Genomic DNA, 7,500 nt, shown 5'->3' with positions numbered 1-7,500 from the left:
TAGCAGTAGTAGTAGTAGCAGTAGCAGTAGCAGTAGTAGTAGTAGTAGTAGCAGTAGTAGTAGCAGTAGTAGTAGGAGGAGTAGCAGTAGTAGTAGCAGTAGTAGTAGGAGCAGTAGCAGTAGCAGTAGGAGGAGCAGCAGCAGTGGCAGTAGCAGTAGTAGTAGTAGTAGTAGTAGTAGGAGCAGTAGCAGTAGCAGTAGCAGTAGGAGGAGCAGCAGTAGCAGTAGCAGTAGTAGTAGTAGCAGTAGCAGTAGCAGTAGTAGTAGTAGTAGTAGCAGTAGTAGTAGCAGTAGTAGTAGGAGGAGTAGCAGTAGTAGTAGCAGTAGTAGTAGGAGCAGTAGCAGTAGCAGTAGGAGGAGCAGCAGCAGTGGCAGTAGCAGTAGTAGTAGTAGCAGCAGAAGCTTCAGTGTTATTTACCAGGAAGCAGCTCATAACTCCACCGTGGACACCCGTCCACAACCGGAGCAGCGCTGCGTTGCTCTGGTTGAAACACTGAAGTAAACATGTTCTAGTAGAAACATAAAAACAAGTATGAACCAGAAGATGAGCACGATACGGACCTTTAACAGATCAACTGGAATACAGGAGGAGTTCTATAGTCATTAGGGTTATATTAATGATCATCCCTCTGCTCTTTACTGACATCCTCCGCTGCTCTCGGTGTCGTTCCTGTGGCCACTAGAGAGCTCCGTCTCTTCAACATGAACAGATGTGATTTGCGTTCTTCTGGACTGGTTGGTTCTACCTAACAAACATTTAAAGATAGTCATTGGACGACATTTCTCTCTGGTTAGTACGGGTTAGTAGGAACCAGGACAACAAATACAGAACAACAGAGAGTGATGTCCAGGTTAGATTGTGGGGAGAGGAGCTGCTTCAGATTAAAGGATCCCAACGTGTGGAGCAAAGCTCTGAAACACTCCCCTGAGGTTGGAGGCTTTGGTAGAAATGGAGCTGATGTCCTCACAGGTATCATTATACCAGTGAGTGTGTCTGTGTGTGTCTGACCTGGTGGACATGGTCTTCCTGGTGAATCTGGTCCCTCCAGCAGGCCGGTGTTGTGAGCAGCAGCAGCCTATCAGCTCTGACCAGAGTCACCATCACTCCCAACCAGCTCCACCTCCACCTCCACCTCCCCAACCACCTCCACCTCCATCTCCATCACCTCCACCTCCCCAACCACCTCCACCTCACTCCCAACCACCTCCACCTCCACCTCCCCAACCACCTCCACCTCCCCAACCACCTCCCCAACCAGCTACACCTCCCCAACCACCTCCACCTCCACCTCCACCTCCACCTCCACCTCCACCTCCACCTCCATCACCTCCACCTCCCCAACCACCTCCACCTCACTCCCAACCACCTCCACCTCCACCTCCCCAACCACCTCCCCAACCAGCTCCACCTCCCCAACCACCTCCACCTCCACCTCCACCTCCCCAACCACCTCCACCTCCCCAACCACCTCCACCTCCCCAACCAGCTCCACCTCCACCTCCACCTCCCCAACCACCTCCATCTCCACCTCCAGCGCCTCAGAGCAGAATAAATTGCACCCATGCAGTTAATAAGAATAAAACCTATATTCTCACACAGCCATTAGAAACAGCACATAGAGCCGTAGCTGCTGGGGGGGGGGAGTGTGTGTGTGTGTGTGTGTGTGTGTGTGTGTGTGTGTGTGTGTGTGTGTGTGTGTGTGTTTGCTGTTTGACAGGAAGTGGTTTGCATGGCGGATCAGTCGGGGGGCTGGACCTGCTCCTCGTGATGAACGGTCCAGGTGTCTCCTCGCCGTCCTCCACAAAGCCAAACAAACATTTATTTCCTGTGCCGTTCCAGCGGCGGTGTCACGGGTGCATATTGAATTCCTGACAACAGCGTGACGACGTCTATGGAAGGTAATTACATATTGAATGTTCGTTTTCTTCATTCAGCGTCCTGCAGGGGGAAAATCCATCTGTTACGCCCAGAGATTGTATGGAGAAATCATGTTTCCTCAAGCCCTCAAACACACGCCATTTACATCGATATCAAAACAGGTAGAGCGGCGCGGCGTATCTGCACCGTGCGTGGTAAATTAACTCAACGCTGCACGTCATCCATTTCCTGTGAAATAAGGAGGATGTTCTATTATACGGCGCTGAGAAAGGAAACACTGACTTCTTCCTACAAATATGATTTAATAGAAATGTGTTGTGAACTGCCTAGCAACACTGAGCTCCTCTGTTACGGGCGTCCCACACCGCCGTGCAGAGAGGCACAATGAAAGCATACCGTAGGGACCCCTACAGGTGAACACGGTCTCTCTGCCACACCGGAACACTGAAGCACTTTTACTCTGGAACGTTTATTAAAGGAAGAGTTCAAATGGTTGAAAACATTACACTCATTTACTTTCTGTCCAGGAGTGAGATGTTCCAGCCCGGTATCTCACCAAAGAACCATAACGGTACAGGACGTGTCGCTTGATGGTCTGCCACTAGACCAGAGGTCAGCAACCTGCGTCTCGTCAGATCCTCTCCAGAGGCTCCCTGTGGAGTTAGAAACATGGAAATGAATAACTGTTCTTTGTTTACATTTTCATTTTTATTTATTTTCATGTTTACTTATCATTGTTGTAGGTCTATGGTACGACGGTACGACGGTAAATAGTAGAATAGTAAAGTAGTAAATTTACGTGTTTTCTTTTTTTCTCGTAAAGTTATGACTTTATTGTGTAAATCTCAGATGTGTTTTCCCTCAATGTGGCCCTAATACTCCGTAGTACATTGTCTCTTTGGCCCTCACTGCATTAGACTGATATACTATATACTTAGACTATAAACTGTGTTACCTTCATCACAATGATCACACGTTTTGCGGCTACAGACAGATGTTTTCTTTGATAGTAAAGGTTGCTGACCTCTGCACTAGACACAACACATCGGCTCCTGATTGGACGAACTCTTTCCCTCCGTTGGCTGCTCTCAGCTTTCAAACCAGAAACAACATGGAGGCTCGTTTGGAAACTTTCTTCTCTTAAATCACGATAATAGTTCACTGAGATGTTTCTGAAAACATCTGAGGAGAGAAATAATCCTGCAGCTGAATCTGTCTTTATTTTAGATCAACGTTTATTTTAAAAGATTCTAGAGAGTTTGGAGAGGCGGCGAGTCGCGTCGGACGCACGTGATTTACATAAAGTAGCCTAGACCTCATCTTTATGCAAATGAGGAACGGCCGTCGTGACGCTCCGTTTCTCAAATCGCACCGCCACGCTACCAGAATGCATTGCTGCACGGCTGCTCACATATAAAATGAATGGGAAGCGTGGAAAAGAACGGATCCTGTGCACACGAACCGTGAGAATGACACAGCATTTTATGGGTCATGTTGCGTGCTTTAACAACGCCGTTGTTGCTTTTGGGATGTGATTTCACGCCGTGCAGTTTGCACTGACTGTAGATGTATCTGTGTGAATATGCTACGCTCAGACATTCAATGTTACGTTGTCTACGTAGGTGTTTTAGTTTACGTACTTATTTAAAGTCCGACCACGATGGGTTTCCTAAACCTGACTGCGGCTGTTACCGTAGTTTTGTTGCCTAGCAACAGGACGCTGATTTAACGACCACAGGTGTCGCTGTTAACAAGCAATTTCTGATTCTTACATAGAGTCCCTTTAATGTAATTTGCTTGCACTCAAACATGCAACATGCATATCCCTCCTGTGGAACTCTAAACATGGAAGTAGTCCTAATTAACATTCTTGATGAGGTAGTGAGTGATGATGATGATGACTTTACGTGGCGTATGAGCTCCATCAGCTGAGTTCAACCCTCCCAAAGTCATGATTATTCAGTTGCGCTGCTTGTTTGTTTGTAGGAGGAGGTTGGGAAACGGCGCTGTAATGATAAGGAAGAAGAAGTACAGCTCACAGTGCACCGTCAGGAGCACAGAGACGTCCATAAAGTGGAAGAAGCACCGCACTGTCGGAATATGACAGCCGATCCATCAGAGAAATGGAGGCTGTGTCTAAAACGCCAAGGAGAGACTGCCTGGAAGTTTTATAAATAGTTGCAGCCTTTTAAAGGAAATTGGAAGTTGTCAGACACATGCCATCCGCATTTTTTTGAGAATCTGTGGAATAGAGGAAGTCTTTAAACGTGACTGAAGCATCATAACATATGAAGTGGCAGAGCTGAGAGCCTATCTGGGAGCGATTGGATCTCCTGCTGCACTGAGAGCAGTCTATTCATGGCTCAGTAACACAATGTCAAGGTGCCAGGGCTAATGAATAGAGTTTCCATGACATCTATTAACCTTGCTTATACTTATGCTGCGTGTGTGTGTGTGTGTGTGTGTGTGTGTTTGTGTGACTGAGTGTGTGTGTGTTAATGTGTTTTGTGACCGTCTATCTTCATGAGGACAGCCGACGAAAATCCTCTAAAAGCTCTGATTCTGCAAAAGGGAGCCAGGAAATGGCCACTTGGTAATGTATATATATTTATTCAGGATATATATCTATATATATATAAAATCTGCATACGCACCCATGCAGCTGGAACGCATTACATACTCAAATGGTGCCTTCAAATGCGGTCGTGTTTACCGTGTTTACAAGTTGGGTCCATATGAACGCCCCCCCCCCCGCCCCCCCCCCATGTCGTATTCGACCTCGGAAGTGGAACGTTTCTGAAATCTCCGAGTTCACGACTTGAGACGTGTTTTTTTATGTTGACAGAATTGAAGAAGTTGTGGACGTTATTTTTCAGTGCATAATAAGTTAAAGATAGGATGGACGATGTTGGAAAGCTAGCATAATTTGAAAGTAGCATCACCGAGCACCGCTGTATCGTAACTACTTCACCGCCACAGAGCGGAGAGACGACCTCAACTCAACGCTACCTGATGACCAGTAACCGCAGCAGTGCTGCTGCAGGGCTGAGTTCTCTCTTCCATTCTGCAGGAAACGTGCGGCGGCGGCGACGCTTTGAGTTCAGGCCGGTGCACGCCAAGGGTAGAGTACGAGCAGGGAGGCGTCTGATTGGTTCTTTCTGAGCGGACCGCGAGGCAGTGATTGGTAGATGTTTTTACAGGATTACAGCAGCTACAGATGACGGCTCTTTAACGCTCCTCTTTCAGAGGTCAAGGTCAAGAAAAGCGTTATTATCCCCTAAGGACAATCTGTTGTCCAGTCAGCAGCACCACACAGACATCACACAAATACAGTAACACAATAAACAACCTGTTAAAACAATAAATACAAAAAGACTTACCACATACAACATTACAGGGCATGCTTTAGGAAACCAACGGCAGTCGGAACAAAAGAGTTCCTGAGCCTACTGGTCCTACATCTAGGCCAGCTGGACCTGCAGCCTGATCAGTGATGGGTCTTTTACTGCATTATGTTACCCACTTGTTAGCTTGTTAGCTTGCTAGCTTGTTAGCATCTGTGGCTTCTAGACGCCAACAGTAACGTTATTATTGCCGTTGCTTAGCAGCGGTGTTCTCACCACTTAACAACTTGAACGCCATGCATATCGTGTACTGTACACGACTTCCCATGTTGTAAACACGAGCTCACCACTTTCATTTGAAGGCACCAAAATGTCCGTCTTACTTCTGATGAGCAGTCTGTTAGGATGTGACGTGTTTCAAGATGAACACAACCTCCACCTATCCATGGAACTCACCAGTCCTCTCATCCTGACGGAGCTAATCTGAGTCTAACTTTAAGAACAGTTTAGCGGCAATCACTTGAAATAATGCCGATTGTCCGATCCATTGAAACCCGGATGGAACCGTCGGAGTCCCTGATGGAGGAATCCCTGGTTGAGGAGTCCCTGGTTGAGGAGTCCCTGGTGGAGGAGTCCCTGACGGAGGAGTCCCTGATGGAGGAGTCCCTGATGGAGGAGTCCCTGATGGAGGAGTCCCTGGTTGAGGAGTCCCTGGTTGAGGAGTCCCTGGTGGAGGAGTCCCTGATGGAGGAGTCCCTGGTTGAGGAGTCCCTGATGGAGGAGTCCCTGGTTGAGGAGTCCCTGGTTGAGGAGTCCCTGGTTGAGGAGTCCCTGATGGAGGAGTCCCTGATGGAGGAGTCCCTGATGGAGGAGTCCCTGATGGAGGAGTCCCTGGTTGAGGAGTCCCTGGTGGAGGAGTCCCTGACGGAGGAGTCCCTGATGGAGGAGTCCCTGATGGAGGAGTCCCTGGTTGAGGAGTCCCTGGTGGAGGAGTCCCTGACGGAGGAGTCCCTGATGGAGGAGTCCCTGGTGGAGGAGTCCCTGGTTGAGGAGTCCCTGATGGAGGAGTCCCTGACGGAGGAGTCCCTGGTTGAGGAGTCCCTGGTTGAGGAGTCCCTGGTGGAGGAGTCCCTGACGGAGGAGTCGCTGATGGAGGAGTCCCTGATGGAGGAGTCCCTGATGGAGGAGTCCCTGATGGAGGAGTCCCTGGTTGAGGAGTCCCTGGTGGAGGAGTCCCTGGTTGAGGAGTCCCTGACGGAGGAGTCCCTGATGGAGGAGTCCCTGATGGAGGAGTCCCTGATGGAGGAGTCCCTGATGGAGGAGTCCCTGGTTGAGGAGTCCCTGGTGGAGGAGTCCCTGACGGAGGAGTCCCTGACGGAGGAGTCCCTGATGGAGGAGTCCCTGATGGAGGAGTCCCTGATGGAGGAGTCCCTGATGGAGGAGTCCCTGGTGGAGGAGTCCCTGGTTGAGGAGTCCCTGATGGAGGAGTCCCTGACGGAGGAGTCCCTGGTTGAGGAGTCCCTGGTTGAGGAGTCCCTGGTGGAGGAGTCCCTGACGGAGGAGTCGCTGATGGAGGAGTCCCTGATGGAGGAGTCCCTGATGGAGGAGTCCCTGATGGAGGAGTCCCTGGTTGAGGAGTCCCTGGTGGAGGAGTCCCTGGTTGAGGAGTCCCTGACGGAGGAGTCCCTGATGGAGGAGTCCCTGATGGAGGAGTCCCTGATGGAGGAGTCCCTGATGGAGGAGTCCCTGGTTGAGGAGTCCCTGGTGGAGGAGTCCCTGACGGAGGAGTCCCTGATGGAGGAGTCCCTGGTTGAGGAGTCCCTGGTTGAGGAGTGCCTGGTGGAGGAGTCCCTGACGGAGGAGTCCCTGATGGAGGAGTCCCTGATGGAGGAGTCCCTGGTTGAGGAGTCCCTGGTGGAGGAGTCCCTGGTGGAGGAGTCCCTGACGGAGGAGTCCCTGATGGAGGAGTCCCTGGTTGAGGAGTCCCTGGTTGAGGAGTCCCTGGTGGAGGAGTCCCTGACGGAGGAGTCCCTGATGGAGGAGTCCCTGGTTGAGGAGTCCCTGGTTGAGGAGTCCCTGGTGGAGGAGTCCCTGACGGAGGAGTCCCTGATGGAGGAGTCTCTGATGGAGGAGTCCCTGATGGAGGAGTCCCTGGTTGAGGAGTCCCTGGTGGAGGAGTCCCTGGTTGAGGAGTCCCTGGCGGAGGAGTCCCTGATGGAGGAGTCCCTGATGGAGGAGTCCCTGATGGAGGAGTCCCTGATGGAGGAGTCCCTGACG

The 7,500-nt window shown here is 50.5% G+C and overlaps 1 protein-coding gene across 1 annotated transcript in view; it reads left to right on the top strand.

Annotated features, from left to right (window-relative positions):
- The first annotated feature begins 2,499 nt into the window (after positions 1 to 2,499).
- LOC141754340 (homeobox protein MOX-2-like) overlaps positions 2,500 to 7,500 on the top strand; it is a 258,572-nt gene continuing 253,571 nt past the window's right edge. The window contains exon 1 of the mRNA XM_074613338.1: positions 2,500 to 2,601. The gene's annotated coding sequence lies outside the window, so the exon portion shown is untranslated. The remainder of the gene's footprint in view (positions 2,602 to 7,500) is intronic.

This window comes from Sebastes fasciatus, chromosome 17, assembly GCF_043250625.1.
Source record: "Sebastes fasciatus isolate fSebFas1 chromosome 17, fSebFas1.pri, whole genome shotgun sequence".
NCBI classification, from domain to species: domain Eukaryota; kingdom Metazoa; phylum Chordata; class Actinopteri; order Perciformes; family Sebastidae; genus Sebastes; species Sebastes fasciatus.
Note: the sequence above shows the minus strand (reverse complement) of the source record. Positions and strands in the feature narration are given on the sequence as shown.